At 43.4% G+C, this 16,880-nt stretch overlaps 1 long non-coding RNA gene across 1 annotated transcript in view; it reads left to right on the top strand.

Annotated features, from left to right (window-relative positions):
- Nucleotides 1-16,880, top strand: part of LOC122463085 — a 62,073-nt gene that overhangs the window by 38,828 nt on the left and 6,365 nt on the right. Inside the window, exon 4 of the long non-coding RNA XR_006286067.1 lies at nucleotides 15,313-15,397. This is a non-coding gene — a long non-coding RNA (uncharacterized LOC122463085). The remainder of the gene's footprint in view (nucleotides 1-15,312; nucleotides 15,398-16,880) is intronic.

Below are 16,880 nucleotides of genomic sequence, written 5' to 3'. Positions count from 1 at the left end.
TGATAACAACAGCCATTGCTCTCTGTACCTGAGCGAGAATAACCCTGCCATGATAAGGTGCAGTACAAACGCCAGCAATAGATAACAGTCACAAAACAGACTAGCGTAACTGTTTGTCTCCATGCAAACAACTTATGTTCACCCACTGACTTAACCAAAATGAGCCTACGGCATTGGCATGGCATAAGCTGTTGTTATGTACCTCACTGGTTGCAAACTGCACAGACTCTGTGGATTCCCATATATGACCCCATTAAGAAACTCTGGAGGCCAATTGTTAGGATATAGATATTCAGGCCTGTCTGCAAAGGCCTGTACTTTAAGAATTTAGGTGTATTCTTATCACTTGGCTAGATAGAGGTATAAAGGAAAGAATCAAAATCACCGTCTGCCAGTGTAAGCTCCTTCTTTTACTGTGACAGTCTGAGGCCCTGTTCTTAGGCTAAGGCCTTTGGCTAAGCAACAGAGGCAGCCATGAGCTGGGAAGCGACCGGTCACCTCCTCACATTCCAAACTAGTCACACTGAAAGAAGGTGCTATTGGGCTGTTAGGAATACAATCCTGTCCTGATAATGCCTGTCACCTCCAGAGAAAGGGAAGTGCCTAGAAGATGTAAAAGGAAATTTAGGTTGATAGTTTTCTGTCTGGTAAGTTTCAGAGTAGCAGCCGTATTGGTCTGTATTCGCAAAAAGAAAAGGAGTACTAGTGGCACCTTAGAGACTAACCAATTTATTTTAGCATAAGCTTTTGTGAGCTACAGCTCACTTCATTGGATGCATTCAGTGGAAAATACAGTGAGGAGATTTATATACACACAAAACATGAAAAAATGGGTGTTATCATACATACTTTAAGGAGAGTGATCACTTAAGATGAGCTATTACCAGCAGGAGAGCTGGGGGGAGAAAACCTTTTGTAGTGATAATCAAGGTGGGCCATTTCCAGCAGTTTACAAAAATGTCTGAGGAACAGTGTGTGTGTGTGGGGGGAATAAACATGGGGAAATAGTTTTACTTTGTATAATGACACATCCACTCCCAGTCTCTATTCAAGCCTAAGTTAATTGTATCCAGTTTGCAAATTAATTCCAATTCAGCAGTCTCTCGTTGGAGTCTGTTTTTGAAGTCTTTTTGTTCTAATATTGCGACCTTTAGGTCTGAAATCGAGTGAACAGAGAGACTGAAGTGTTCTCCGACTGGTTTATGAATGTTATAATTCTTGACATCTGGTAAGAACTCACTTATCAATAGACACAGCTGGGAAACCCTTACGTCTTTATAGATGTTAGAGAGCTTATTCCTTCACTCTCCCACTTCCCTGGTCCTTCTCGCATGAACAGAGAGCAACAATACCCAAAGTCCGAAGGTGCAAACAATTCGATGTTTATTGGGGTGAACTTCCAGCAAGCTTAAATCCAAGTTCCTTTTTCCTTATTTTCGAATCCCAACTTACTTCCTGTTGGCCCCTAATTTATATAGTAATATTCTTAGCTATACCTTAACCAATCATTCTACTGAAATTTAACTAACCGATCCTAACATATTGTAACATGATTAGCTAACCAATTATATCCCACCACCTTAATTAGGTTACACCCAGCAAAATTAATTATACAGCAGACAGAAACAATCACAAAACCAGACAGAGACCATGCCAATAAACAATAGCAAAGTGGGAACTATAATGACAAAACAATACAGAAGTGAGGATTTCACAACTACATCTATAAAGACATAAGGGTTTCCCAGCTGTGTCTATTGATAAGTGAGTTCTTACTAGAACTTCCATTTCTCTGGAGGTGACAGGCATTATCAGGACAGGAGTGTATTCCTAACAGCCCAATAGCACCTTCTTTCAGTGTGACTAGTTTGGAACGTGAGGAGGTGACCGGTCGCTTCCCAGCTCATGGCTGCCTCTGTTGCTTAGCCAAAGGCCTTAGCCTAAGAACAGGGCCTCAGACTGTCACAGTAAGAGAAGGACCTTACACTGGCAGACGGTGATTTTGATTCTTTCTTTTATACCTCTATAACTAGCCAAGTGATAAGAATACACCTAAATTCTTAAAGTACAGGCCTTTGCAGACAGGCCTGAATATCTATATCCTAACACCAATTATATCCTCAGTCTGGGTCATGACAGCCTGGGTCTGATCCTAGGTAATTAGACAGCTACATTTGCTGTTTGAGAGTGTGAGTTTTATTATTATTTATTATTTCCATTATGGAACCCTCAATAAGCATTAGAGTTCCATGATTCTAGGCATTATGTAAGGCCTCATCTACACACAAAAGTTGTACTGCTTTAAACTATACCAGTATAGTTAAAGTGGTACAATCCCACTAGTGTGGATGCAGATATAGCTTATTCCTATATAGGAAAGGGAATAAGCTACACTGGTATAAGGCATTTTTTTAACAGTATGATTGTGTCCACCCTAGAGTTTATACCAGTGTAACTATTTTGGTAAAAAAATCACACCCCTACCCTATGTGGTTATACTGGTGCAAAATCTGTGGCCTGGTCTACACTTAAAACTCATAACGACATGACTATATTGGTCAGTGGTATGAAAAATCCACCCTCCCCACTCAGTGACATAGCTATGCCAGCCAAACCCACAGAGTAGATGCAGCTATGCCGATAGAAGAGGACGTCTGTCAACCTGGGTCTGGTCTTCACTGGAAACTTACATCTGCATAGATACGTCGCTCAGGGTTGTGAAAAATCCTCACCCCTGGGAGACATAGTTAAACCGATCTAATCCCCAGCATAGACCATGCTGGGTCAATGGAAGAATTCCTCCATTGACCTAGCTATCACCTCTCAGTGGGTGGATTACCTAAGCCAGTGGTAGAACTCTTCTTGTCTGTGTAGGTAGCGTCTACACTGAAGCACTGCAGTGGTGCTGCTATAGCGTTTCAAGTGTAGACAAGCCCGCAGCTAGCATCATTCAGTCAGGTGGTGGTGTTATACAGCAGAAAAACTCCTCCTATCCATGTGCACTGTGTCTACACTAGAGGGTTATGCTGGCATAGATGTGCTGACAGAGGCTCTGTAGTGTACACACATCTTGTGTGTACACCAGGCCTTAGGTCTTGTCTCCACTATGGGAGCAAGTTGACCTAAGTTACACAACTCCAACTATGTGGATAACGTAGCTGGAGTTAACGTAGCTTAGGTCAATTTACTGCAGTGTCTATACTGTGCTGGGTCAACGGGAGACACTCTCCCGTCGACTTACCTTACACTTCTCGTCCCAGTGGAATACCAAAGTTGACAGGAGAGCGAACTGCAGTCGATTTAGCGGGTCATCACTAGACCCACTAAATCTATCCCTGGTGCATCAATCCCACAGCATTGATCCCCAGTAAATGTAGATGTGTTCTTAGTGACAAGGAAGACAGTTCCTGCTGCAGAGATCTTCCAACCTACATGTCAGACAGGATGCAACTGGTGGATAAGACAGGCAAAAGGGGGTCGGGAGGATGAGGTTACAATGAAACAAACAGAGTTTAGCAAATGGCTCAGGTCACCGTTTCATAGAATCATAGAATATCAGGGTTGGAAGGGACCTCAGGAGGTCACCTAGTCCAACCTCCTGCTCAAAGCGGGACGAATCCCCAATTAAATCATCCCAGCCAGGGCTTTGTCAAGCCTGACCTTAAAAACTTCTAAAGAAGAAGATTCCACCACCTCCTTAGGTAACGCATTCCAGTGTTTCACCACCCTCCTAGTGAAAAAGATTTTCCTAATATCCAACCTAAACCTCCCCCACTGCAACTTGAGACCATTACTCCTTGTTCTGTCATCTGCTACCACTGAGAACAGTCTAGATCCATCCTCTTTGGAACCCCCTTTCAGGTAGTTGAAAGCAACTATCAAATCCCCCCTCATTCCTCTCTTCCACAGACTAAACAATCTCACTTCCCTCAGCCTCTCCTCATAAGTCATGTGTTCCAGTCCCCTAATCATTTTTGTTGCCCTCCGCTGGACTCTCTCCAATTTTTCCACATCCTTCTTGTAGTGTGGGGCCCCAGACTGGACACACTACTCCAGATGAGGCCTCACCAATGTCGAATAGAGGGGACCGATCACGTCCCTTGATCTGCTGGCAATGCCCCTACTTATACAGCCCAAAATGCCATTGGCCTTCTTGGCAACAAGGGCACACTGTTGACTCATATCCAGCTTCTCGTCCACTGTAACCCCTAGGTCCTTTTCTGCAGAACTGCTGCCAAGCCATTCGGTCCCTAGTCTGTAGCGGTGCATGGGATTCTTCCATCCTAAGTGCAGGACTCTGCACTTGTCCTTGTTGAACCTCATCAGATTTCTTTTGGCCCAATCCTCTCATTTGTCTAGGGCCCTCTGTATCCTATCCCTACCCTCCAGCATATCTACCTGTCCTCCCAGTTTAGTGTCAAGGAAGTGTTATTTGCCTAGGCACTGTGAGGACCGTAAATTGAGAAGTGTATTAGGTTAGCCTCCTTGACTCTCTGCATCGTCACTGGAGCCAGTAATTTAAAGTGACACAAGAATTGTTGGTATAGCAGCAGAATGGAGATTTACACGAGATAAACATTGTAAAAGAAAGAATGGCCTAGTGACCAAGACTGGAGATGAGTCTTCAGCTCTACCTCAAATTCTGACAATGAACTGCTGTGTTTGGGCAAATTACTAAAGCACTCTGCTTTACTTTACCCATCACCCCTTTGGAGTGTTCCATATGGTGTAGTGAGGACTGTGTTGGAATTGCAAGTTATCACTCTGAGTAGGGGGGTTTCCTGGTCCTGCTTGCAGGCTAAGGGGCTCTGTAGGGACGTGGGATTCTGGATCTCAGCAGTCAGTCTGCAGCCAGCCAGCCTAGAGTAAGGTGTGTTGAGTTGTGCCTCTCTATTTTAGGGAACAGCCTGCTTTGTCTCTTTCTGGTTTGGGGTTCTTGTTCTGCAGTTTAAGAAACAGTTCTACCTTGCAACCGTCCAGAAAGTATAGTAAGTTTTTATCTAACTTCTCTGTGTGTCTGCCAGGAATATAATATTCTGTGGCCTAACTAAAGTTTGTAAAGTGCTTTGAGATCTGATGAAATTGTAGTGATGTAGGAGCTGGAAGGGCATCTAGTCCACCCCCCTTGTGCTGAAGTAGGAATTAAGTAAACCTGCTTCAGCACATGGTAGTGATGCATGAGTGCAAATGACATATTCTCAAGTAGGTGCTTGCTGTGGACTTGCTCACAGGGAAATTCTGACCGGATGCCAGAATTTAAACAATTGGCTGGGATGCCAAACCCCTTTCTTCTCAGTGATGTGCTGAAGAAGACACACTAGGGCCTTCCACCAAAGCAAAGGGAAATTTGGGCCAATTTCCCTGTCTATTACCCTGTCCTCTCCCTCCTCTCTGCAGCAAATGTATCCCTTGTACACAGTGCAAGGGGAATATTTTTACAGGATTCTTCTTGTTAAGATATGGACAGCACCCTGCTGATCCCTTGGGCTTATCTGTGAGAGGCATGTGAGTTCTGGCCATATTCTTGATCCTGTACTGTAGACTTTGTTCCATTGGTGACAGCTAAATACCTGGTTATTGTCTGAAATAGGGATGGGTAAGCATCATGGAATTTCCAAGGCTTGGCAAAACTCACAAACTATTTTTTGGAGTTTGCAAAACTAGTGTGAGTTCATGAATCCTTTCTTCTGCTGTAATTTAAAACTGTATTTTTCAGTTTTAAAACAAAGGTCCTAGTTCTTTATACGCGTACAACCCAATTTGTACCACCGATCTGGCCACCTGGGAATTCCCCCTGCATTTGGGAAATCCTCAAGGGGCGTAGGCCAGATGTAGCCTGTACCTCCCCTTGCAGCCTTCCCAGCACAGTGAGTGTGGCTGAGGAACAGGAGGTGTGTTGTCACATCATTATGTGCCACTATTCCCAGGTTCTAGGACAGCCCCTTGGTACAAAGTTGATAACGTATGTGCAATATTTATAATTAGATCTGTGCAAGTAACTGATTTTTTCAATTCAGTGGCTGGACTGAAAAAGCAGAAAAAATCCCACCATTTTTGGTCAAGCTGAAACAAAAATTTTTTTCAAAAATGTTGACAAACTGAAAAAAACTTTAACTTTTTCAAAAATTAAAATTGTACTCAAATTCAAAATGAAACGATGTTTTCAAATCAAAGAATCAAAATGTTTCATTTTGAAAATGTAGAAATAAAATGCTTTAATTTTTTTTCAGATGTTTTCCTTTTGTATTTTTATTTCTAACCAGAACAATTCTGTGAATTCTACCTAAATTTTCTACGTTTCGATCAATCCGAATTCTGCATTTTTCATCAAAAAACAAACAGAAACCTTTTGCCTAAAAAAATTTACCCAGTTCTACTTATAATGTCTGAGTCTTCCCCTCCTCTCTCTCTCTCACACACAGACATACACAGCTCTTTTGTCTTCTGTAAAATGCCTCTGAGTTATAATCTCTTCTCAACATATTTCCATAAATCCCATTCTATTATAATAATCAATATGTATGATAATAGAAAATGCAGGACTGACAGTCTCTACCCATGTGACTTTTAGGACAGTATGTGTTTGCTTTGCAATCCAAATCCCAGTAATAAATAATTTGTCTGTCATAAAACAGACTCAAGAAAACTTGTTTCTCCATGCAACAGGTTATGTTCACCTAGAAACTCAGTAAAACTCCACCCTATAGTTATCATGTGGTGCTTTTTGTTTGGTTTTTAATTGCAGTAAAATATGTGAGACAAGCATGTAAAAAAAAATCCATAAAACATGCAATAAGACACTAGGGGCACAGATAATGGCTAAAGTCTATTTAATTATGTCCTGGGACAGATTCCAAGGTAATAAACCACTACATATCTGTGCTATATTAAACTGGCTGTGTTAGTATTAGTTACTTGTTCTAAAGTAGAATCTAGGGGCATTGTGCTAGGGACTGTGCAAACATACAGTATAAAGCCAACAGAGAGCCGACAATCTAGGTATGTATCAAGCCTCTTGAGATGGATGGAATTGACAAGTGGGTCTGGGGTTGTTACGAAGATTACTACGTTTAAATCCTCCCTGCATATCTCTTCATGGAGGTAAAAAATGAGAGCAACATTTTAGAGAGAGGCAATAATATTCAAAATGTGTTGAGGTTCTACGTCTGCCGCTCGCTGTGTGGCTTTGGATTTGGTAAGTCATCTATAAAATAGGGATGATAATATTTGTCTGCCATATCAGGATGTTATGAGCTTAATTAGCCCTTGTAAAGCATTTGAAACTGCTGGATGAAAGGTGCTGTATAAGTGCAAAGTACTGTAATTATATATTCTCCAACAGTTGCTTGCTTAGGACTCGATCACAGGGAAATATGACTCGATGCCAGAATTTAAGCCACTGTCCAAATACATCCTTCTGGCTCATAATTGAAATGAGTAATCTGAGAACGCTTGATCCTGTATATTAAAATTAATATGTTCACTGTGGATTTGATCCAAAGCCCATTGAAGTCAATGGCAACCTTCCCCTGGCTTCAGTGAGCTCTGGTTAAGGTGGTGAGTGGCAGCTGAACACTTGTTTATTGTTCTCATGGAGGTCAAAATAGCTTTAGGTGTTGCAAAACTAGTTCAAGTTTGTAAGTCTTTTTCTGCCTGGAATTTCAACCTGTGTTTTTGGGGGGAAGGTTACCAAGCATGTTCCAATTTAAAAACAAATGTTTTTCTAGTTGAAGGAAAGCTCATGTTGTATTCTACATGTTGAAGGGTCCTTCTAAAACTAGGAGATGAGTGGCTTCCATATGGTATAAATACTGTATTCATAAAAAGAAAGAAATTGAACAAAAAGGGAGCAGAGAAGGGGCGAGAAAAAAATCCAAAGAAACTTATGAATTTTTGGAATCTTTGGATTTTTTTTCTCTCCCCTTCTCTTCTCCCTTTCTGTTCAATTTCTTTCTTTCTTTCTCCTTGTTCTCTATACCATTTTTCACCATTTCTTGTTCCTTTGGAGATTTAGATATGATTTCTTTTTAAATTTATCTCTGGAATATAAGCCATTGCTTTGAACTGTTTATATGATATTTTATTTTATTTTTTGCTGCATCTGTGCCCTCTGCACATATAGTCAATTCCTTAAAGAGCCGGTCCAAGAAGGAATGTAAAGAGAGATGGGAAAATCCAAATGCAAGCAAGCAAGCAAAGGCTCTCCCATTATGATCATAAACCTTAGAACTTTGCAGTTTCAAACCCCTGTATCGATGTTATTATTTTTTGTGTTATGGTACCACCTAGGTTCCGCAACTGAATCAGAGCCCCAGTGTGCTTGTGCTGTGCAAACCCACGGTATGAGACCGTCCTCGCTGCAAAGAGTATAAAATCTAAATAGCAAAAAAAACAGAATGAGATGAAATGCCCTGCCTAAAATCACACACACAGCTGGTGATAGAGTTGGCCTTATCTCCTTATTCTCAGGCCAGCACCTTAACCACACAATCAATTTTTGTGCCTAAACTAGTTCTCCTTCACACCTTGTGAGCTAAACTGTCCCCATGTTATAGATGAGGCAATTGCAGCTCTCACTGGCTTCCCTGGGAGGTGTCGGCGCTCAGCACCTCTGAAAATTAGGCCATAGATGACTTGCATAAAACCACACAACAAATCAGTAGCAGAGACAAGCGTCGAGCTCTGAAGTTTCTAAATCCAGTCCCTGAGCTCAATCCACAAAATCACATTCTCTCCAGATTAATTGACGGGCGTGGAATAATCTCCTGCGATAGAAGAGGATTTATAGCTGCTGTTAGATGGGTGGGGGAAGCAGGCAGGAGGAGAGATTTGAAATCCCTTTTGAAATTCAAACAGCCATGAAACGCCCAGCCCAGTGTGTTTTATTGTTATTTAATTGAACGGTATCCTATGTTTTTCTCATCTGGCGGCAGGCCAATGCTTAGAATATTTAAAGAGACAAGGTGTCTGAGGGAATATCTTTCATTGGATCAACTTCTGTTGGTGAAAGAGACAAGATTTTGAGGGTATGTCTACACTGCCCACATTACAGTGTGGCCGCAGCAGCACGGTGAAGTGAGCAGTGTAGTTACGCTTTATCGCCCGGGGAGAGCTCTCCCAGCGATAAAAACCCACACCCCGAACGAGCAGTGGTAGTCAAAAAAAACCTTTAGATAGTTTATTACAGGACTGGTTACAAGCTTCTTTGGTGCAAGATTTAGGAAACCAATTGATCTGGGAGTAAGTGACTGGTCTCTTGAGACTGGAAGCAGCCTGAATGTGGTGTGATTTTTGGTGAAAGTGACCATTTATCACTAAGTCCAGTTTGTCTGGATAGCAAGACAGACTGGAGAGTCACTCTAAGGGGATTGTCTGATTCCATGGTAAGACTGTTATAGTGATCCAGGAGTTCACATTTGTTACTGGCTTGGTGAAATCCATAGACACACCACCAGTTTGGGGCGTCTGCCCTGGTTTTGCCCGTCTGCCCTGAAGCAGGCACTCCCGGTCATGAGCCACTCCAGACATTCATTTTATTGGAGAAATGCATGAATAACAGTGGGTCTCTGAGACTAATACTACCAGGGCATCCTGTTGTCAGGCCTGGGCAAGCTTAGCTCTGCTAATGTTCCTTGATTCTGCAAGCCCCGCTCCCCACTCACACACTATCACAGCCCTGGGTGTCTCAAGCAGAGTTTTCCAATTATGCAAAATGTAGGATTTAAGCCAACAGCCTCTAAAGAGACCAGCACCATCTGAACTATTATATAACTTGTAAAGGGCTTCCACTCTCCCACTAGCTGGGTTGCAGGTGGATGTGGTTTGAGATAGGTTGGGGGAATAGAAAGTGAAACAAAGCATTCTTTAAACATTAAAGTTTGGTGGCTTTGTTGTACAGTGCAATCTCACCTAATTCATTCGCATACCCCTAGTGCTACATTGTGCTAGATTTGCTCAGCCTAATAGCCTGGAAGCGAACACAGTAAGAAGCACTTGTAACCATTAATATATTATGTCATTCTCGTTTTCAATGGATTTTATTAGATCTGGCATTCTTAATCCGTGCTCAACAGGCGGCCATTTTGCTTACAAGCGATGCCATTTGTGACTTCAGTTGTGCAAGGGCCCAGCAGAAGATGCTGTAAGACAATACGTGTATTAAATATGTGTAATATCTGTATTAAAATTGGCTTAACAGGCAGACGAAAGATTTCAGCACCTAATATTATATCATTCACCATTCTATTAAAATATCAGCATTCTCCTGCAGGGTTGTTAAGTGACTATACAAACAACTCACTTGTTTAATATTATTTTCCATAGCGATCCCACACAATGACATCTCTATGTCTGGTTGAAAAAAAGGAAGTGTATTTTGTGAAGGAAATAAAATTGTTTTCTCAAAGTGTCTGACGAAACTTTTCCTTTAATTTTCATGTGTTTGGGGGGGAAAAACCTCACTTTCTCCAAACTTTTTTTTCCCATTGGAAAAGAGGCCATAGGAAGGGGAATGAAAAAAATAGGAGAAAGTGGGGGTTTCCCCTCATTGAAACAATTGGTTAAAAAAAGTGTGTGTGTGGGGCGGGGGATTTTGCATTTTAAAATTTTCTGTCAAAAACCAAATCCTGTTCACAAAAACCTGGACCCCACCTCCACTGCTGGGCTCAGAATCTGATTGATTGATGCTTTTGACTGGAACTTATACCACCTTGTGTAGCAAGCTGCTCAGAGGCCACAAACTAACTAAGGGTTAAACTAGGTAGGCATTTGAATGGGAGATCATTAACTACACCTAGGTATTAGAGGAAATTATGTTGGTGATTCATACGTTCCATGGCCAGAACGGACCATTATGATAATCTAGTGAGTCTGACCTCCCATAGGACTTCCCCAAAATAATTCCTAGAGCAGAGCTTTTAGAAAAACATCCCATCTTGATTTTAAAATTGTCTGTGATGGAGAATCCAGCATGCTCCTTGGTATATTGTTCCAATTAATGATCCTCACTTAGATTCATAGATATTAAGGTCAGAAGGGACCATTATGATCATCTAGTCCGACCTCCTGCACAACGCAGGCCACAGAATCTATGCACCTTATTTCCAGTCTGAATTTTTCTAGCTTCAACTTCCAGCCACTGGACTGTATTAGAACTTTCTCTGCTAGATTGAAGAGCCCATTATTAAATATTTGTATCTCATAGTGTCAAAGTTCCTTCCCCACTCTGAACTGTAGGGTACAGATGTGGGGACCTGCATGAAAACCTTCTAAGCTTACTTTTACCAGCTTAGGTTAAAACTTCCCCAAGGTACAAACTATTTTACCCTTTGCCCTTGGACTTCCACTGCCACCACCAAACGTTTTATCCGGGTTTATTTTATTAGGAAAGAGCCAGTTTGGGAACATCTTTCCCCCCAAAATCCTCCCAACCCTTGCACCCTACTTCCCGGGGAAGGTTTGGTAAAAATCTTCACCAATTTGCATAGGTGACCACAGACCCAAGCCCTTAGATCTTAAGAACAATGAAAAAAGCATTCAGTTCTTGAAAAGAAGAATTTTAATAGAAGTAACAACTAAAAAGATTCACCTCTGTAAAATCAGGATGGTAAATACCTTACAGGGTAATTAGATTCAAAACATAGAGAATCCCTCTAGGCAAAATCTTAAGTTACAAAAAGACACACAGACAGGAATATCCATTCTATTCAGCACAGCTTATTTTCTCAGCGATTTAAAGAAATCATAATCTAACGCATATCTAGCTAGATTACTTACTAAGTTCTAAGACTCCATTCCTGTTCTGTCCCTGGCAAAAGCATCACACAGACAGGCAGAGAGAGCTTTGTTTTTTCCCTCCCCCCAGGTTTGAAAGTATCTTGTCTCCTCATTGGTCATTTTGGTCAGGTGCCAGCGAGGTTATCCTAGCTTCTTAACTCTTTACAGGTGAAAGGATTTTTCCTCTGGCCAGGAGGGATTTTAAAGGTGTTTACCCTTCCCTTTATATTTATGACACATGGCGATAACTTTAGACTGTAGTCAAGTCACCCTGTAGTGGGGTGGTCACCCCGCTCAGGCCCTGAAGGGGTTAAAAGCAGCCCTGGAGAGGGCTGCAGCCAGGAAAGGGATTAAGAACATCTGGGGGAAGCTGACTGTAGCTGAGCACAGGTGTGGCTGGCTTAATCAGGGCCCAGCTGGCCCTTCTAAGAGGGCTGAGGGCCAGAAGCTGGAGGAGTCCCACTCTTGCCCTGGAGTGGGAAGGGCTAGCTGCCTGGGAACAGGGTGCTTGAGCACAGCAGCACTGGGGAGCTCCAGCCTGATAAACCCCTAGGCTGCAGGCCTTGGCGACGGCCTACAGAGGCACTGGGACTGCAGAGGGGCAGCCTGAGGATAGGCAAAGGCAGCAGGTCCTATCTCCTTGCCAACGATGAGTGTCCATTACACTGCAGTCTGCCCCAGTGAATGGAGGCTAGCTGATCACTGGCAGTAGCCACTGAGGCGAGATGGGTCTAGAAGGTTGGGGGTTCCCAGAGCGCGGGTCCTGCAGGGAAAAAGGCACCAGGGTCCGGGAGGGACATGGGGCCAGTGGCAGGTGAGACACTGGTGTGCAGAGGACGCTCCAGTGCTGGCGAAGAGCTAATTCCCTGGACAACCAGCAGGAGGTGCCGCACCGATGAGTCTTGCCCTGCTACACACCCCCTTAACCTTTTATTTGTTAAGCTAAATAAATTGAGCTCCTTGAGTCTGTCATCGTAAGACATGTTGTCTAATCTTTTAATCATTCTCCTGGGTCTTTTCTGAACGCTCTCCAATTTATCAACATCCTTCTTGAGTTGTGGGCACCAGAACTGGACACAGGATTCCAGCAGTAGCCACACCAGTGTCATACATAAAAGTAAAATAACCTCTCTACTTCTACTTGAGATTCTTCAATTTATACATCCCAGGATTGCATTAGCTTTTTTGCCCACAGCGTCACATTGGGAGCTCACGTTCAACTGATTATCTGCCATGACCCCTAAATCTTTTTCAGTGTCACAGGTTCCTTTGTTGATGCTTTTTTCTGTGAAGCAGAAATACATCTTAAGTACTTGTAGGACTTCCAGCACCTACAATCCTTAATGTATTTATCCTCAAAACACCCCTCTGAGATAGGGCAATGCTATTATCCCCATTTTACAGATGGGAAACTGAGGCCCAGAAAGATGAAGATCCAGACCTTAAGAGGTACTTAAGTGCCGAACTCCCATTGAAAGTGACTTGGCCAAGGTTATAGAGGAAGTGTGCAGCAAAGCAAGGAATTGAAGCTGGGCCTCTCATGGCATAGGTTAGCACGCTAAGCACTGGACCATCCTTCCTCTTTACTCTGTGATGGTAGAGAGCACTCTTCTATTGGAAGTTGAGGGCAACTCAGCACCTCTTTGGGACATCACACCAAAGTTCTGGCAATGTGTGGTCATTTAAAGACGCAATGGCGTTTTCTCGAGAATTAGGCTATTCACCTGGTTATGTTATTGAGTCAGTCTGCTGACTCAGATGGCCCCTTCAGTTTCAACAGGCAGTGGCATTCTTCACTTCCTGTCCTAAAATGTTCTCTTCTATTGCTGTCTGCTGTTAAACAGATGCAGCTGGAAAGAAAATTGTCTGATGGATGAAGTGATTTTTATATATCTCTTACTCACCTCATACTTCACAGCAGTATTCGGGGGAGGGGGCTTAAGTACCAGTGTCTGCAAAGCACTTGATTCTAGTGATAAGAAGGACCCCCAGAGATACAATGTGTTCATCATTATGATTATTTATTATTCTAGTGTCACAGCTGTGCATAGTACTTTATAGAGATGTAAGAAGAGATGTTCCCCATCCCTGAGGTAGGCCAGATTCTTCCAGGCTTAGCCACAATGAGTAGTGCTTGACTTAATGAAACGTCCCAGGGCCAGGTCATCAAAGGTATGGCTGTGCTAAGAGCATAGGTACCGACTCTGTGGGGGCCCTGGGCTGGAGCACTCCGGGGGGAAAAAATAGCAGGTACTCAGCACCCACCAGCCACTTGCTGATCAGCTGTTCAGCAGCAGGCAGGAGGCCCTGGGAGAGGGGGCAGAGCTGGGGCAGGAAGAGGCGGAGCGAGAGTTGGGCCTTGGGGGAAGAGGCGGAGTGGGGGTGGGGCTTCGGGGAGCACCCATCCAGAAAAATGGAAGTTGGCACCTGTGCTAAAAAGTCCTGGTGACTGCATGGACCACAAACCGTTTTGAGATTGGGGGTGAATTCACCCTTCAAGGAACGGAACTGTCAGGATAAATTAATCTCCAGCCTCCCCACCTGAGACAAAAGTGCCTGGGAACCCCCTCAGGAATTTTAGACTGGGTGGGCAGAGGAGCTTTTGCTGAGTATTGTTTTGGGTAAAGCTTGGGCGTGGGTGAGGGAAGGGAGAACACCTGGACACGGAGACCAGAGGGACCACTCCGAGAGAGGCAGAGGCAGAAGGCAAGAAAGCCATGCAGTAGCTGGTGAGCACAGTGAGACCCTGGGGAAAGCTAGAGAGAGAGTTTTTGGGTCTGTTGGCTAAAAAATCTTGGGCTGTAATCTAAGAAAACGCTCTTTTTTTTTTTTTTCTCGGTTCCTCCTCCACTCGGAGGAGCAGGACTTTGTACATTCCTTGTAAATAAACAAGACTGTCTCAGACAAAATACCAGACCCCATCAATTTCTACTTCCAGCTGGAATTTCCCAGGGCCCCAAACTTTGACTAGCTGCTCAGGTCAAAAGGGGGCAACAGATTTAGGTGCTTAATTCCCATTGAAATGAATGGGAGTAGGCTCCTAGGTACCCTTTGAGGATCTGTGCCCTGGGGTCTCCCTACAAGGTAAGATTCTATTTGCTGGGAGGAAGGATGGGCAATATCAGGCCCTGTGTTTGGAACAAAATCGTTAGATTGAATTTTTTTCATGCTAGTTATATTTTAGGTCAAGTTTCGGAGCTGGAGTAGACAGCACAAGAGAGAAGGTTAATGGTAACAGGCTAACCATAAGGAGTTCGTTTTCAGGAGCAGAATGGCTAGATTGCTTGGTGGTTATTATGGTGGGAATGATAGGATGAATCTATGAGTAATTACGATCATTAGTCTACTAGTTACCATGATTATTAACTTGATTGTCTAGACTGTTGGGCTGAGCAAAATGGGAGCGATTTAACTTTAAGACATTTTTGATCCCATCTACAAAGATGAAAGGGTTTGTGCAGTTGTACAACTTCACCAATAAGTCTCCCAAGCACATAACTTTATGCAGCCTCTGACTCTTTGCTTCTACTCATGCAGGTTTTGTGAAGAAGAGAAGAAGGGGGCTTGAGGCGTAGAGCTATGAGAAGAATCGTACAGCGGTCTATGAAAGAGCTGGGATAAGGTGGGGAACACTTCTCTGTTTAAAAAGGATTCAAAATAGATTCATTCAAACACACCAACCACCCTTGAGAGTAGGTAGACTGTTGCCCTGAGTCAAACTTTTGTCAAGATCAATTGAAGGCCTGAATTGTCCCTGATGGCTTTGAAGATGCCATTGCTACAGACCACGGAACATCTGAGATGCTTGAAATCTGCAGGCTGAGGCCAGAGGTTATGATGAAGTTAGGAGAAAGAATTGGATGAAGGTAGCAGGTGCACTTAAGGAAAGACTCTCTGAGTGTATGCTGGGTTCCTTGAGTCTCTGGTCTCAAAGATGTCTCCTGGTGAGTTTAGAATCACGCATATTTTACCTGTCTGGAGAGCAAGTCCATTAAGTGACTCACTCTCTGCTCAGACTTGAAGGGAAGACTACTGGCTCCAATACAGGAGACTCTGCCATTTGACCCAAAGGACCCTTTCTATTAAGTCACAGTAGTTTGCTGTCTTTCTGAGCTGCCAGAGAACAGGACGACTGCCTGCATCCTCCATTTTAACAAAGCCCAGGACCCCAGGAACAAAAAGCTGTTCCTTTGAAATGAATGCAAACTGCGCTGTGCTGTACAGCATCAGACGCAACACAGGGCATGTCAAACCATGCGCTGGGCACTGGCATAAAGAATCTGTGTCCCTACTGAGGTGTTAACCAAGGACTTCTGAAGCAAAAGTGAGTGGGCTGAATGCTGACTTACAGGATTTCACAAGGTGCACATTAGAACAGATATTGGCATATGCGTGCCAATTTGATAACAAGACACCTTTTTGTTGCCTGGCATTACTAGAACCTTTTGTTATTCGTCTCAGGACTCAATGCTACTGGGGAAGTGCCAGCGGCGTTGTGTTTACAAGTGTGTTATTTCAATGTTCTCTTTTGTTCCTAATGCCCTGTTTGAAGCTTGGAAAGCTTGGTTTTGTGCCTCTTAGCATAGATTGAAGCAACATGATTTAGTACAAGGAACACCAGCTTGAAACGCAGGGGGCCAGATTCTAGTCACTGGTTTGGTCCCTTTATGTTGCTTCAGCACAGAACCACTCCCACTCCAACTCCTGCCTATGGCCCCACCTCCAGCATGCTCCTACATTGCTCCCCTCCCTGGGGTCATGCAGGAGTTGGGGCCCGGCTAAGTGGAGACAGGATGGGAGCTGCCAAAGCACTCTGCTCTTGGAGCAGCCCATCTGCAGCTGTGGGGAATCATGAAGCCCTGACCCCATAGATTCCAAAGCCAGAAGAGACATCTGTGGTCACCTTGTCTGATCTCCTGTATAACACAGGCCAGAGACCTGCCCCCAAATAATCCCTAGAGCAGAGCTTGCAGGAAAATATCCAAACTTGATTTTAAAATAGTCAATGATGGAAAACCCGCCATGACCCTTGGTAAATTGTTCCCAAGTCGGTCGTTGGGCTACCTTTCCATACAGGTTCATTGTTGTAATATTTGTTGTTCACT

Source organism: Chelonia mydas, chromosome 15, assembly GCF_015237465.2.
Source record: "Chelonia mydas isolate rCheMyd1 chromosome 15, rCheMyd1.pri.v2, whole genome shotgun sequence".
Lineage (NCBI taxonomy): Eukaryota > Metazoa > Chordata > Testudines > Cheloniidae > Chelonia > Chelonia mydas.
The sequence above is the reverse complement of the archived record's forward strand: the minus strand, read 5'-3'. Positions and strand labels throughout refer to the sequence as shown.